The sequence below is a fragment of the Rattus norvegicus genome, chromosome X (assembly GCF_021556685.1).
Source record: "Rattus norvegicus strain SHRSP/BbbUtx chromosome X, alternate assembly SHRSP_T2T, whole genome shotgun sequence".
NCBI lineage: Eukaryota > Metazoa > Chordata > Mammalia > Rodentia > Muridae > Rattus > Rattus norvegicus.
The window spans coordinates 141,673,867-141,690,971 of NC_141554.1; the positions used below are offsets into that span (position 1 = coordinate 141,673,867).

The window sequence follows — 17,105 nt, forward strand, 5'->3', positions numbered from 1 at the left end:
GCAGTGTTTCCTATCTTCATACATACTTAGAGAGGGAAAGATATCCACACACATAGTACTCGCCCTGGGGATACTTTCTCAGCCATTCTATTTTAATTTTTTTTTTGAGATAGAGTCTTCTGATGGTGTAGCTCAAGGTGGCCTGGAACCTGAAATACTTCTGCCTCACTTTCCCAAATGTTATTCCCAGCTGGACCTTACTTACTTGTCTTTATTAAAACCCATGGTACTCGGAAAGCACTCATTCATGCGAACAAAAGATGGTGGGTGAGGGAATCATATCACAGGAGCAGCCATTATTAGAAAAATCATGTAATCAGCTAGCCACTGATCGTGCCTGCTATTTCCAGTGTACTCTTTCTTTGCTTAATTCAGTATACAAATCTCTAGTGTATCAGGCACTATGCCAGGCAAAGCCCATGTAAAAGGAAATAGCACATAACTCTAACCTAGACATGACGGTGTATTCCAGCAAAGGAATGTCTGCAGCAAGAGGATTGTTTGAGCCCGCGAGTTTGAACCAAACTGGACAACATAACAAGACCCTGTCACAAATACAACAGCAATCAACAAGCACTGGAGTCAGAAATCAAGAGGGAACTCAAAGTCCGAGCAGCAGTGAGAGGAGTTGCATCTATACAGCGTGCAGAGGAACGTAACTTGAAGCTTGAGTTTGGGTGCAGGTCTTCCATGGCAGACTGGGGATGGAAGTGCTACCAGACATCCTAGAGAAAGGCAGAAGCAGTGGAGAGGGTTGACTAGTACACAGGGGTGGCAGAAACATCACCTGTAATGGGAGCAGCCACTTCCCACTGTGAGTGGGGTGTCATATAATCCAAGGTATGCAGACCTACAAGGTAAAACAGTTCTTGTCCCCATCCCATAGCACTAGCCAAGTGCTCAGTGATGTGCTAGGTTCTGTCGTATTTCCTCTTTTGTATGTGTATGTGGGTGTGTGAGGCGTTATGCATGTATGTATACGTTTTCTTATGTGTATGGGTATATGCATAAATGCCCTTCAGACATCATCTACTTCTTTGGGAGGGGTGTAGCACCTCATACTGGCCTGGAACTGGCCAAGTGAGCTAGATTGGCTGACCACTGACCCTCAGGATTTGCCTGCTTCTGCCTTCCCAGTGCTGGGGTTAAAAGCACATACACCACAATACTTGTTTGTTTGTTTGTTTCCTTTACCAATTGAGCTATTTCCTCAGTTTCTAGGTGCTTTTCTAGAATAGCCTTATTTCCCAGATGGTGAGACTGAAGAAAATGACCCAAGGTCCCTGGGTGCAGTTACTGAGCAGCAGAGCCAGGATTCAAGCCCAGGTATCACAGTGTGAATCTATTTCTGTACTTAGCATCTTGAAGATGAACTCATAGCTAAAACCTGCTGTGTCTATGAGAAAATAAAACAGCATAAGACTGATGAAATGTATGAAAGACTTCACACTGTACAAACGCCAGCTAATAGAGAAATCTGAAAGGAACTTTAAAATAAGTGTGCTTGGGCTGGGTGTGTAACTCAGTGGGTGAGCATGTGCTTAGCACATGTGAAGCCTTATGTTCAATCCTTAGCACATACAACACAATACAACACAATATAATACAATACAGCACAATATAATACTAATGTTCAAAGAGATTTATAACAGGAGTATGTACTTATTATAAGGCAAATATTGAGTGTTTAAAAGATGATATGTATACATTAAAAAGAATCAATATGGAACTGGTAAAAGGAGAAAAACACCAACTAATGGTAGGATTCAAAAAGAAATTAGGCCCAGCTGATGAGAGATGATTGAAGTAGGCTACATATGAGGACATTATCCAGAATACAGAACAGAGGAATAAGGATGGAAAAAAATGAAAGGAAAGCTAAACTGCATAAAGGTAGGATGAGACCTTCTAACAAGCATCGAATCTCCTGAAGTCACTGGTTGTCGTGAGTCCTTACACTTGGGTGCTGTCTCTCCAGTCTCTGTACCTGTGTTTTATACCAACAGTATGAAGGCTGTTCCCTTCACCATGGAAGAAGGCTGTTCCCCTTCCTTCCTTCTGTCTCCTCTTTAGCTGGCCTTTCTAGTCACTCTTCAGGTATCAGGGTGAATGTCATGTCCCGAAGCCCACAAAACAGGTCAGGTCCCGCTGCCATATGATGCCCTTTAAGGGGCTTATGAAAACTATTAGAACGTAAGAACCTCTGTCCTTATTGTCCCACAGGGGCTGCATTTCATCTGTGTTCTTGTGGGTTCCTGTTGCTCAGTGGGCTGGCTGGCAGATGGGACATGCTCAGAGACTTGAATGAATGGATGGATGGATGAACGCAATGAGTGGCCATACCTGAGCAGATGAGAGGAAAATCACAGGCCTGGGAGGGACCGTGAAAAGCTATTTTAACTCTTCCCTAGTTTATGAGCAGAACTATTGTATACCTGCCCCTGGAAGAGTAAACTATGTGCTTTTCTTCAAACCACACTACAGTAGTTCCTTTTTCCTTTAAATAGTTCTCATTCTTTGGAAGCAAAAGGTGGTCAGGAAGCTGTTGAGAATGGAGACAGGACTCTTTTTGAAAATATGTAAAAATAACATCTAAAATCATTTCCTATTTTAGAAGAGCTAGGGAAACTCCCAGCTTCAAAGCAACCCTGTTGTAAATCCTTCTGTTACAGGAAAGAATGGACCAACTTAAATGAAGATTCTCTTTTTATTCCTTTCCTTTCAAAACAAAAAGATTGAAATTTGGTGTGATCACAGCAGTGGGTTAATATCAACTCACAAGCATCAGTTGTACATTTTAAGAGCTGGTTACACTGGGGGGAAGGAAGGAGAGGAAGGAGACCATGAGGGTAGAGGAGGGGACAGAGGAGGAGGCTGGAGGAAGAGGGGCAACAAGAACAAAGCATGTGTAAAAATGTCACAAAAAAAACCCTTATTGCTTTGTGTGCTAAAAACAATGAACTGAGAATTCCTCATTAACTATGGCCAGTCTTAGAAATCAAGTACTGCAAGTTTCAGTTTGCCATGCTATGCTTCTGTGACCTGTGCTGTGGGAATGCTGTACAGCATTTGGTGACCAAGCATCTCTTCCCAAGTGCATGCTCGCAGCCAGGGATAGCAGGCTGCTCGCTTGAAGTCAGCCACAGGAGGAGTAGCTGACATGATGCAAATTGGCAAATGATCCAAATAGGAGCTCAATCTATTGTTTCACTGAGGCTTGACTAGGAGCAGAGACCTTCTAGCCAGGACCTGCTTTGGATAGCCCACAAGCAAATATTCCAACTTTGTTTTCTTCCTTGAGACAGAGTCTTGCTACGTAGACCAGTTTGGCCTTGATGTCACAGAGATAAGCCTGCCTCTACCTCCTGAGTGCTGGGACTAAAGCCGTGCATCACCCTGCACAACTATATTGGCCTCATTGCAGAGAATGTTTGACAAGCCTTGCTCTGTGCTGAAGAAGATGGAGAAAATGTCAGTGCAGGTTCAGATTTGACCCATGTTACCTCTGTAGTTGTTCCACTGTACACTGGGCTAAAACAATCAAGGAAGTGTTCGTACAGTCTTCAGAAATGATTATCAGATTCAGTAGGGAAGTCTCTTACGGCACTGGTGTGAAGCAGAGAGATTTAGACAAGAATTCTGTCGCTTCACAATTGTCTTATTCATTAAAGCAAACCAGTATGTCAAGCAATACTCGTATCAGAACCACATGTGCCTCTTAACTGCCACCTCATGTTGGCCATGGTTAAGGCAAAAACTCAGCCAATGATGTTCATGAGAGTTAAGTAGCCGTATGAGCTCGATAACATTGCATGTGCCATTGTTTGTACATACAGAGCTGCACATTTTAATATGCATGTACATGTACATAAATGCTCAGGCTTTGCAGAGATCATGCTGTTGAGCATTTGCCAACATGTATACTGGCCACACCCAAGGTAAAGGCAGAAGTCTATGTGGATTCCTTGAGTCTTTGAACAGGTTCATGGTTTCCCTTTCTTTTCAGCTGCTTCTGAGCAGGCCTCCTAACCTGAAAGCGAACACACATCTGAGTTGTTTTCAGTGAGTGAGTTATGGTGGTAAGCTCTGCCCACGGGGAGGGGGAGGCTGTCTAGTCTTTGAGGCCTCAAGTTGCCTGGGAAAGTCCCCAGGAAAAGATAACATTTCACTTTGGTGACAAATTTGTTGATTTTACAGATAACATCCACATTTTACCCCCGGAGAAGGCATATTCAGTGAGGACATTCGTTTTTATGTTTTTCTCAGAGCAGTCATTAGTACAAATTAATAAATCTTTTTTGGTGAGGGAACATTGGGCTATATTTTATCTTTGTTCAGCTAAGAGAGCAAAAAGGAATGCATTAGTTGGGTTCAGGATAGAAAGAACATGAAACTTTGAAGTTATACGGACTTGGCACGTGCTCCTAAAGTCGTCTGAAGGACAGGGGATGCTTGCTGGTTTGATGCATGAGCTAAGAGCATGCCAGGGCATCCTTGCTTTCACTGGCAGTAGAATTTAGAAAATTCAAGAATAAAGATTGTACCGTGCGATAGTACATCAGACACACCTAAAGAATCTGTTCGCAATGATAGGGCCTCACCTACAGTTACACATTCTTTTGGTCCAGGGTAGGGTCTAACTATTTCCCAGGTGATGCTGATTGCTGTACTCAGCCACAACCACAGGAAGAAAAGCCCAGTGTTTTAGCTGCCTGGCTTCGATCATAGTCAAGGGATCTTCCCTACAGGGCAACTTTGACAGTTTGTGCTCATCTAAGCAAATTACAAAATTCCTTTCTTTCACAATTCACACAAAACACAGCTAAAAGCCTGGAATATTTTAACTTGGCTTATTTCAGTCTTGGGTATGGGTAGGAATATTTTTATCTGAAAGTTTTCTGGACTCTGTCTGTGTCTGTTCCCCCTCCGTCTCCTCTCCTCTCCTCTCCTCTCCTCTCCTCTCCTCTCCTCTCCTCTCCTCTCCTCTCCTCTCTTTCCCTCCCTCCCGCCCTCCCTCCCACCCACCTCCCTCCCTCCCTGTGTATTGACATGTACATGTAGGTGATGAGTGTGCATGTGTGTGTGTAGGTCAGAAGCCAACTTTGGGCAGGTCTCTGTGTGCCTTCTATCAATCTTTGGTAGATATAAGGGCTCGCATTAGCTTGATATTTCACCAAGTAGACTAGGCTACCTTGCCAGAGAACTTCTCTGTCTCCCATCTCACTATCACTCAGATTACAGGAACATATTACAATGTCCTCCCAAACACACACCTTTTTTTAGAGACAGTGTTTCTTTGGGTAGTCCTGACTGGCTGTCCTGGAACTCATGCTGTAGACTAGGCCGGCTTCGAACTCAGAGATCTACTTCCTCTGCCTTCCAAGCACTGGGATTAAAGGCATGTGCTATGGCAAGCTCAGCTTTTTCTGTGAGTTCTGGGAATCTGCACTGAGGTCGTCATGCTTGTCAGGAAAGTGTTTCATTAATGCAGCCATCTCCTGCAGCTGAGCTTCCATTCAAACTCCTATAAAGAAGACTCTGGGTGTCTGATCTACAGAAGCGGATGCAGAACCAAAAGTCACAGCTCCAGTGTGATGGTGGGTATAGGATTCGGATGCTGAAAATTGTACACTGTAGGAATGGAAGAGGCCGAAAGCATTACTTATTTTCAGAAAGGAAGGCAGGCATACTAATGAGATTTCCTTTCTTTGTGTACGTAAGTGGGAGCATAGAGAGGCAAAGTAAGACGAGGGCTGGTTGCTCTTCCAGAGGATCGGCGTTCAGCTGCTGGTCCCACATGCTTACAACCATCTCTAACTCTAGTTCCAGGATCCAATACCCCTTTCCAGCCTCCTCAGACAACAGGCATAGACATACATACGGAAACACACCTTCCCCCAAACTAAAAAGAAATAAACCTTTAAAGTGGACTGAGTATTGCAGGACCTCATTTGATTGGGGTAAGGAGAACACACACATGTGCATTCACATGAACATGCTCACAAGTGTCTACAAACACAGAGACACATACATATACATACACACACAGAGACACATACATATACATACACACACAGAGACACATACAGGCACACATGCACACAGAGAGAGACAGAGACATGTGCACACATGCAGAAAGACACACACCAATGCACGAAGACACATAAACACAAAGACACAAATGCACACATAGAGATGAAACATACACATACACAAACATGCACACATACATCCACAGTACACAAAGAGACACACACACTTACAGCGAGAGCAGAAGACAGAGCTACAGTCAGGGGAGAAGAGGGAGAATGATTTCATTTTTCTGAAGTTCAAGAACTGACCAAACTAATAAGTGATGGCAGAGATGTGACTCAGTTTACCATTAAGGGATGGTTAGTCAGCATTGTGTCACTGTAATAAATACCCAATACAATTAATTTCTATCTCCAGTGGCCCTGATGGTTGTCTTAGAGGGGTGAAGTCATAGGGATTTTTTTCTTTCAACCTCACTGCATTTTCTAAATTCAAAAAGAAACAGTTAATACGTACCTATATCATGAAGAATAAACTTGGCATGACCTTTCTCGTTTTGAGGAAAATGGAGGCGTAATCGATAGTTAAATGCATAAAGCCTATTAACATTACTGTATGGTTCATGGTTATGTGTGCGTCTGTGTGACTTCAGTCAAGATCAAGATAGGGGCTATTTCCAGGTTCCCAGAAGGTTCCTTCATGCCTCCTGTACCTTAAATCTGAAATGTTACCCCAAGGCCAAGGTAACATTGGTGGTGGGACACTTAAGAAGTTGGGCCTGGTAAGAGGTTGTATTGAATGAGTATGTGTCCCTTGTGCCCCTCATGGGAATTATGGGCCTCAGCCCTTTCCTCTTCCTGCCTCCTGTTTGCATCTAGGCCATGAGCTAAATGGCTTTGCTCCACCAAGTATTCCCTGAAACGGCTGTTGCCTTGCTGTGAAGCCCTAAAGCAATAGAGCCAATGTACCTTAGACTAGAACCCCTACAACTCTAGGCCAGAATTGATCATGGCAAGTGTTTGTTACAGTGCCATAAAGCTGGTTAACTGTCCTGGTGAAGGTAAGCCCCAAGTAACCATCACTACTTTCATTAATTAGTTTGGCACTCCCTGTCTCTCTGTGTGTGTCTCTGTCTCTATCTGTCTCTGTCTTTTTCTCTGTTTCTCTCTCTGTCTCTTTTGGTTTTGATTTTTCAGAATGTTTCCCTGTGTAGCCATGGCTGTCCTAGAATTTGCTCTATAGATCTGACTGGCCTTGAACTCAGAGATCTGTCTGCCTCTGAGCTAATACGTACCTATATCATGAAGAATAAACTTGGCATGACCTTTCTCGTTTTGAGGAAAATGGAGGCGTAATCGATAGTTAAATGCATAAAGCCTATGCGGAACCAAAGGCATGCACCACCATCCCCCTATTAGTTTGGTCAATACTTAAAATTCAGAGAGATGGAATCATAGTCTCTCTGTCTCTATCTCTCTGTCTGTCTCTCTCTCTCTTTCACACACACACACACACACACACACACACACACACACACACACACACACCTCTTTAGCCTGTTCTTAATAATATTAAGATTTACTCAAACTGTCCTGTACAACAAAAGTTTGTTACATCTTATTGCTGATTATAGACTTACTGCAATTTCTCTGCCGTCCTGCTGCTGGTCATTGAGGCTATTTCCAGGTGTAAGCTATTAGGAGTGCCTCTAACGATTAAGATGTCTCCACTAAAAATATATATTCCCCAGGAGTAGCAGTTCCCTTGAATAAAATGCCTACTATGTGTCGGGTATTTTACTTTGTTTAAGTCTTCCCAGTAGGTCCATGCCCTCAGTCTTCTTTCAAAAAGGAGGAAACATGGTAGGGGCAGGATGAGGAATGGGTTTGAGTCCTTTTGACAACCGACAATGCTGTTACAATTAGGCACACAGAAAGGTTAGTAGGAAACAGTGCTTGTGAAAGAAAACTGGGAACAGCAGAATAGGTAAGAGTAACCCAATCCATGTGTAAAGCCATGAAAGCCTATGACCAACAGAGAACTTTGGAGCGTGAACTGCCTTTTGCAGGAGTCTTCTGGATAGTGGCAATGGGTCCGGTATCACTTTCATGATCAGTGACTAGCTAGAAGCCCCCCAAGAACAGCATGACCTTGGCTTAGAAGCTAAGGCAGAGCAGCAAACCACTGAACTGAGAACAGGACCCCCGTTGAAGGAATCAGAGAAAGAACTGGAAGAGCTTGAAGGGGCTCGAGACCCCATATGTACAACAATGCCAAGCAACCAGAGCTTCCAGGGACTAAGCCACTACCTAAAGACTATACATGGACTGACCCTGGACTCTGACCTCATAGGTAGCAATGAATATCCTAGTAAGAGCACCAGTGGAAGGGGAAGCCCTTGGTCCTGCTAAGACTGAACCCCCAGTGAACTAGATTGTTGGGGGGAGGGCGGCAATGGGGGGAGGATGGGGAGGGGAACACCCATAAGAAAGGGGAGGGGGGTTAGGGGGATATTGGCCGGGAAACCGGGAAAGGGAATAACACTCGAAATGTAAATAAGAAATACTCAAGTTAATAAAGAAGAAGAAGAAGAAGAAGAAGAAGAAGAAGAAGAAGAAGAAGAAGAAGAAGAAGAAGAAGAAGAAGAAGCAGCAGCTAAGCAGCTAAGGCAGACCCATGAGAGAGATAACAGCTGGGGGCCATCAGCTACCCATGCTCCTCACAGCCGCACTGAGGTTCAAGTGGCGCATCTTGGTGTCTACAATGTAGCATCAGCCTTCAGTCCTAAGATGACTGGTGCCAACACAAAGACAGGTGACAATGATGGGAGCAAGACATCATACTGTCACGGAGGAAGTCTCAGAGGGTTTAGATTTCCAAAATCCCTTTGAGCATGAGTCCCCTGAGAACTTCCCACTAGACCCTCCATTCCCAAATCCTGCCAAACTGTGGACCTCGTTCTTAATACTTCAGTTTAGAGATGGGGACAAACAACACCTGAGACATCACACTGTGAATGTCAAAGAAGGTTCAAAAGAGAACATTGTGGGGAAAACATGAGTCTGTGGAACTGGCATTCTAAAATGCTGTAACTATAGCTTAAACAGTCTGAAGAGCGTACCATGCAATGTGCTGTCTAACTAATGGAGACGTGGGGAAGATTTTCAAACTCAGGACAATGTGCTCAGAAAGAACACCGGGGCCTATAATAAAGTGTAAGTTTCTAGAGAAAGGGAGACTGGCTCTGGAAACACACATTTCTACATGGTTTGTTTTATACTGAGTTATTGGATATAATTTCAGTGATGACCATGTCCCAGGGTAGTGGCCTTTTCTCTGCAGTTCAGATGGAGGATAAGAGGCCTCAGGTGAGCTGGGCTGAGGAATTCAGGTGAACAGTGAGTGCTCCATATTGACGAGTCTTTTCTGTTAATTATTAATACTGTGGGCCAGAAATAGGCCCTCAGCATTATGATCTCTTTACTTTCATGGGGATGTCACGACCATTCAGTGGAGAGAAAGGATAGTCTTTTAAACAAATAGGGTTATCACCAATATCGAGATAGCCACATACAAAAGGATGAAGTTGAACCCTTCCCTTACATCACACACATGAATTAACTCAGACTCTATCAAAGGTCTAAATCCAAGAGCTAAAGCTACACAACCTAGGAGTATATGGGTGAAAATCTGCTGACCTTGCACTACACAATAGTCTCTCAACTTTGATGCCCAAAGCGTAGGTGATCATTCTTTTAAATGGGTAAATGAAACCTCATCATATTTAAGAACTTTTGTGTCTCAGAGCCCACAAAGGAGAAAGTGAGGAGGCCACCTGCATAATAGGAAGAAAACATTTCGAATCATACATGTGGTAAGAGACTTGTATCTAGAACATATACAAAGCACCAACAGCCTCCATCCTTAAAAGACAAAAAACAAACAAACAAACAACAACAACAACAACAACAACAAAACAGTTAAAGGGGATCAAGGAGATCTTAATAAGTATTTAAGACACTCAGCATCAACAGTCATTGGACTGATGCAAGCCAAAGCAGAATGAGGTATGGTCGCCCACTCATTAGGTTGCCTATAAGAAAAAGCAAGATGAAGATAACAAATATTGGCGAGGGTGTGGAGAAAGAGAAACTCTCTGATATTGTCAGTTGGGATGCCACATCATGCAGCTTTTTGAAACAGACTTTGGCAGTGCCCCTAAAGTTAAATATGGAGCTACCCTCTGACCCAGCAATTCCAGGGAGATTTGAAAACACAACCACACGAAAATATGTACATGAATATTCATAGCAATGTTATCCACAGTAGCCCCTACAGAAAACACCCAAGTGTTTATCAACAGGCAAACACATGGTAGTTCCATGATGAGATATGATTCAGCCACCAATAGGAATGAAGTACTAATACATACCATAACATGGATGAACCCTAACAACACAATGTTAAGTGATGGTATGCAATGACAAAGCCTGCTTACTTTATGATCCCATTAATGTGAAATGTCCACTTAGGCAAATCCATTTAAAAAAATTAGTGCTTGCTAAGAGCTTGAGGGAGGAGAGACCCAGAGTGACTGATGAGTGGGGATGGGGATTCTTTGTGGGGTGATGCCAATGTTCTGGAATCGGTGACGATGGTTGCACAACACTGTGAGTACTCTATGATGACTCGTCCTCATAAAGCTTCTACGGAAAGCACTGTGGGTCACTAACCACGTGGCACTCACACCCTTGGCTTCCACCAGAGCTTCCTTGGATGGGTGGTCATTTTTATTCAATTCTGTTTCCTATGCCCACTTAAAAAAGTCTCAAGCAGGAATGAAAGTTAGAGCTGTGTTTCGTCTATTTGCTCCCAAGTCTCATGTTCCCAAAAGCTCTTTAGCACACTATACCTTTTCTTCTGGAGAACCCTCTGTTAGAAAGCCAATTTGGAAATGTGTCCCTTGGATATTTTTCATTCTAAATGTCAGTGCCTGCTGCAGAAACTGTGCTGGGAGTGTTTTCCTTCTCAACAATCCACGTGTGACTGGAAGAAAAATCTCAAGGACACTTGTGTGTTGTCATGTCTCTGGTAACACAGATAAAGTTGTGGTCAAGAACACACATCTCAGAATGGATAAAACAAGCTAGCTGACAATACCTATGAGACTATACAGCAGACGAGGCTCTCCTACTCTGCTGGTGGAAGAGTGGATTGGTAAAACCACTTATATAATGGCTTCACAACACAGACCAAACTAAGTAACCCTCAGTAGCTGGTTATTCAACTTTGTGACAGTGTAAAGTTTAAATTGCCTCTGTGACAGAAAGGGATGTTGCTGTGGAAAATAAGAGCTGGAAGAGCCCCTCAGGATCATGCCCTACCCCATCTCTAACAGACTATTAAATTGATAAAGAGACAGAAAATCACTGAAGGTTATGAGCGAATTGATGTAAGTATTAAAAGTCAGGACAACAGTGCTCAGAGCTGTTTTCTGTCTTTTTATCCCTTTTCTCCAGATGAGCCGCCTAAAGCCTTATAACCACCAAGCAGTGGGTCTAAGATACCAGCCTTGCAAGTCCCCTCCAGTCCCCACCCCAGAATCTTCTCTGACTGTGATGTCCCGGTGCAATCCAGTGCTCTAGATTCTGGATATCATGTTCTGTTTTGATTTCTTTCCCCCAGGAATGTCTCAAGTTTTTTTCTTTTTTTTTTTACCGAAACAGCCATGGGAAGGAGAGGTGACAGGTTTAGAGCTGGTCCTAACTGCCACCTCACAGATTCCTACCAGAATCCCACACAGGTAAAGCCCTCAGCTGAAGGCAGAGACTTTGGAGACAAGGTAATTTTTTTCCTTCTGGTTCTTCTCAGTGCCCTCCAAACAAAACAGAGGCAAGCCCCTTCCCAACCCTTCCACTTTCCTCAGTGAGCAGAAAGCACATTATTGTCTTTCAGCAAAACTAAATGAGTAGCCCTGTTTGCACTGGATGGCAGCAGTGCAGGACAGCGTGGTGGAAATGGGCCAGGCCTTGGCAAATAGCTTCCCAGAGAGAGCCTCCTAAGGTGAGGCCTAGGCCATGCTTCAGACCTTACTGTTCCTAGCTAGAAGGAGGGAAGGAAGGGGGCTGACCCGCAGAGACTTATTTACATCCTGAATATTTGTCCAGAAGAGTAGGCAGGAGGGCGATTTTTGAGGCTACCTCTTTTCTTGGTCTTTCTCATCTTTAGAGCTCTTCTTTCATGAGTTTAGTGTTCTCTCAGGGTTCCACTATGGATACCTAGCATTTTCAAAATGCCTTCTATGATCACTTAGTGATGATTTGCCTGAAATGAGTCCATTTTCTAGTACAACTGATTCCTGAGCTGATGGCTTAGGTTGAAATCTAGGCCTCAGTGCTCTCCAGCATTTTGATATTGGTGAAGGTCCTTTAAACCTCAGTTTCTCAGTTCTCTTCCAGATGAAATCGAGTTATCAAGAATGCTACAGGGTTGTTCAGCTTAAGGGGTAACACCCATAAAGGATGTGAAAGTTTTCCTCATGAGTCGGAAAGTTGGACAGAAGCAGGAGCTATATAGCTCTCACATGTGAGAAAAAGCTATGGCTAGAGAAAACAGTGTTTTGTGGCCTCACAGTGAAGAAAGCCTAGATCCAACAGTGGGTGTTATGGAAGGCTTTCTGAGGAGAATATGAAGGATAAAGTAGGGACCAGGATGGAGATATGGGAGAATGAGCATAGAGATCGACAGAACTATATCTATCATGACAGAGAGGAAACTACTTGACATAGGAAAATGGGGGGAGGGGGTACTGATCTAGCAGGGTTAGAGCTGGAGGTGCTAGGAGGTAGAAGACAAGACCCAGAATTGTGGGTGACTATTGGCTACAAAGAGGGGGCCTTAGCAGCCTAGCTACTCTCCCCAAAGTCTCCCTTTCTCCTCTGAGTCAGGTCAGCCTATTCTTGGCCTTGGGGTATACCCTGGATCATGATAGAAACTTGGCATTGGTTCACAGGAGGCGGCACCCAAGTCCAGGAAATGCCGGTGGTGGGGATGGCTCTGCATACGGCTAATGTAACTGTCATGTCAGTCTCACCACCCTACCCCCACCTCGGGAAACACATTCTTGTCTGTTTCTGGAAAACATGTGTGCAAGCAAAGTTTGGCTGGATGGCAGCTGAGAGGGTTTTTTGTTGTTGTTCTTCTTCTTAACCATGAGCATCAGCGGCCCAGCTCTTGTCACCTGGGAACCCTCAGCTAACCTTGAGTATTCACCTGAGAAAAGGTTCTGCAATGCCCAATTCCCCTGGGTGGTCCTATTCTACTTTGGGGACTGTCCCTCATACAATGGTCCCCTGGTGACCTTCCTGCAGAGATCCAGCAGCAAGGGGAAGCACCTGCTTGAGGAATGCCTAGCGAAGCCCTCCCACCTCCAGCCTCTTGGCTCCCAGAACTCAACAGCTCTGCTCTTCTGGGCCAATGTTTGCAGAAAATGTTTGCAGACTTCATAGTATGCCACTTCCAAGAATGATTAGCAGTCAGGCAGCCAATCTTGCACTCATATTTGGAGAAGAAAAAGATTAAGAAGGTGCTGGACTGGCTGGGTGTTAGGGTAGGGAGAGAGGAGGTCAGGGCTGTCGACCTCAGCAAAGCCCTTCAGCTTGCTTAGCTGAGTTCAGTGTCAATGAACTCCAGGTTCTGAGTAGATCACCAAACCCCCCTGCTCTCTGAGGCCTGGCCTCCCCAAAGCAGTTTCTGTTGACTGGTTTTTTGTTACCCAATGGAACTAAGTCACAGCTTAGTCCCCAGCCCTGCCCTATAAACAAGACAAGGATGTCACAGCTCTTAGAGCTCAGGCCAGAAACAGCAGTTTCAAGAGTCCTTTCCACCTTTCTAGGGGCTCTGGCATTCAGACTCCCTTTCCTGTCATTATCACCTGAGGACATTGGTGCATTTCAAAGTTGGTAAGCTCTGCCCCAGCTTACCACACTCGCAGTTTCACATCTTTCTGTGAAGCCTGTGGTCTGTGTGCTTAGCAGTTCTCACCAAGCATAATGACTACCCCTTCTTCTTAGTTCTTGAAAACGAATTTAATCCCACAGAAAGATGCTTTTGTGACAGACTGACGTCTGTTTTTGCCCAACCTCCAGCTTTTGCCTATGGTAGCTCAAACTTGGAAATTTTATCAGTTGGCTCCTTTTGCTAAGTGCTTTCCATCCTGGTGAACTGAAAAGTGGCATAACAGCATAGAATGACGAGAGCCCTTTAGCAAAATAAAACGTAGCAGAAATCAATGTGATATTTATAGCACTTTGGTCTGAAAAATCAATTTTACAAACAGTATAGTAGAAAACTGGCCTAATGTAGACAAGTAAAAGAAAAAGATGTGGGGGTAGGGATTAGGGGGTCTCTGGTGTATGTCAATATATGATGTAGCCAATGGAGCAAAAAGCAAAAGTGGTTTCAGAATAAAAGAGTTCTGTGCTGACACCTGACATTAAACAAAACTGTGTTGAGTCACTTGGTCGAATTTAGAGGATGACCAATGACAAGTAAGAGAAGAGAGTGGTGTAGCTTGTAGCAGGAGTGATGGGCATGCCTTTATCTATCTTCTCCTCAGACTATGGATCCATTTGTTGTGTCCACTGCCATAGCCTCTGTATGTATAATACAGTGCTTACCAAAGAGTGTATGCTCAATAAATAGAAGAGAACTTCATGAATACATGAAAAGAAAAGCTTTCTCCGTTGGAACATTCAAACTCATGCAATCCCTTTCCAATAGAGGTGAACCCACTCTTGAAGGGGCATAAGGACAGGATGGGCAGTCATGTGTTGAGGTAACCACAGAGGGGAGGTTCAAGAATCACTGGTGATCTTGAGAACATGTCCCTCAGACTTATACTCCCATGTCCACTGTGGGGGAACAGAGAGGCAGACAGGGAGTCTCTGGGTTGCCCAAGGACCTTAGCTGACAAGGTTTGCAGAGGCACCAGAGTCCCAAATTCTCCCTTATGCTTCCTTTCTAGTTACAGGTAACTGTGGTGTCTCTGGAGCAGCTGTGGCAGCTGTACTAAAACCAGCCAGTACTCAGTACTCTTGCTCAGTCATGGATTGGTCCTGCTTGTCAAACCAACTGCTTAAAGCCACATCTCTATGTTCCCAACAATGCAACCCTCCTCAATTAAAAACCTCAAGTAAAAACTCACGACTATGAAGGGAAGAAACTCATTCATAAGTTCTTCACTTCAGACAAACAAACAAACAAACACACACACAAACAATTCATATTATAGCAGCAAACAGGCAAGGGGCTGGTTGCTTACTGTGTCGAAGTAGCTGCTGTAGCGTGCTCTGTAACAAGCAACTGCTGGGAATGAGGATGGAGGCCAGGCTTGAGACTTGAGAGACTGTAAGTCATTGGTGGATGCAGTACGGCTCTGCCTTGTCTCTCCCATCCCCCTGCCTCGTGCCCTGGAGTCTTATCACTTTGGAGGCTCCTTCAGCTATACTCTGCTTTTGTAAGGGCTACAGTGAGGGTCACAGTCTTTGTGTAAGTCATGAAAGGGTCTCACTGTCTCTGTTTAAGTTGAAACCAACCTTTTTGGGGAATCTTTTCTGTCTGTGTTGACAGGGAAAAGGTGTGTAAGTGAGCCTTTGTAGGGAAACTTCTTAAAAACACAAGGAGAGGAAGGGAGGGGAGAAGGGAGGGAAGGAGGGAGGGAGGGAGGGAGGGAGAGAGAGAGAGAGAGAGAGAGAGAGAGAGAGAGAGAGAGAGAGAGAGAGGTGAATGAAGGGGGATGGTGGGAATGAAAAGCGAGTAAATTTTTGTAACTGAGTGAGAAGGAGAAAATCTATTCTTCTGTGGCCATTTATTTTTCAGCCAAAACTTCTGTCCTATAGTGGGGTGTGGTGACTCACCTCTATAGTCCTATCACTCAGGAGGTTGAGGAAGAAGTGCCAGGAGTTTGAGACCAACCTAGGCAACAGGGTGAGTTCCAGGCTAGCTGGGCTACAGGGTCAGATGCTAGCTGAGCACCAAAGGAAGACAGTGAGATAGTTTAGCGGGTGAAAACATTTGCCAGCAAGCCTGATAACCTAAATTTGATCTCTGGGATCCACATGGTGGAAAGAAGGAAACCACTCTCACAAATTATGCTCTGACTGCCACAGCATGGGCCATGGCACGCAACCCAAATACTGCCATTCCCCAAATAAATCTAATTCAAACAAGCAACCAAACAATAAACAAAACAAAACAAGGCTCACTACCTCCATATGAAGCCTCATAGGTCCCCAAACTAAATATTACAAAAGGAGTTTAGTGGACCAACTGATCCCGAACAAGAGCAACATAGAATGCAGAGCCCACCCTGGCTTCCAATTCTCTCAGCTAAGGTAGTCTTCCTAGCAGAGAAAAGACATTCTATGATAGTGTCGAATTATTAGATTTCTAGATAGTAGGACTGACACTATCTTTTTATCCATTTAAGTTTGTACACACTACCTTTTGACATACATGTAAGGAGGGAAAATGTCTTAATTCCAGAATGAGAGCCCAGAGAGAATCAATCAAATAGACCTAGGTCCTGTGGACTGATCACACAGCGTTCTTCATTTGTCTCTGTTTTCCTATTAATGAGGGGGAAATGTCACCGTAATCTAATGCAAGGCCTGGAAAAATTGTCCATACAATCTCTCCTAGAGATGAATGGGAAAATGATGAATAGACTACTTCTATCCTTTACTTTTATGGAACTACACTTCTGCTGAGTACGATTTCAACTCCTCATGGAAGGAAACACAAGACATTGCCTTAAACACCAAAATCTTGGTCCAATATCTGACTTGAGAGCCACTTACAATATAGACCTTTGTGACATTTCACAAACTTAATGGCTATGGGAAGACCCTAAAGTAACCAACCCAAAGGGACGATATTCCCCCAGGGAGTCTATGTTTGGCATAAAATATATAAAATAGTCTAAATATTTTAAAATATACTTCTTAGATCCATGCTTTAGAGACTCTTAGGAATTTTGAAACAGACCTAAGGAGATACTATTTACTTTTGAG

The 17,105-nt window shown here is 43.9% G+C and overlaps 1 protein-coding gene across 3 annotated transcripts in view; it reads right to left on the reverse strand.

Moving 5' to 3' along the window:
- The window catches only part of Plac1 (placenta associated 1), a 133,800-nt gene that overhangs the window by 75,309 nt on the left and 41,386 nt on the right, over window positions 1-17,105 (reverse strand). The window lies entirely within an intron of this gene.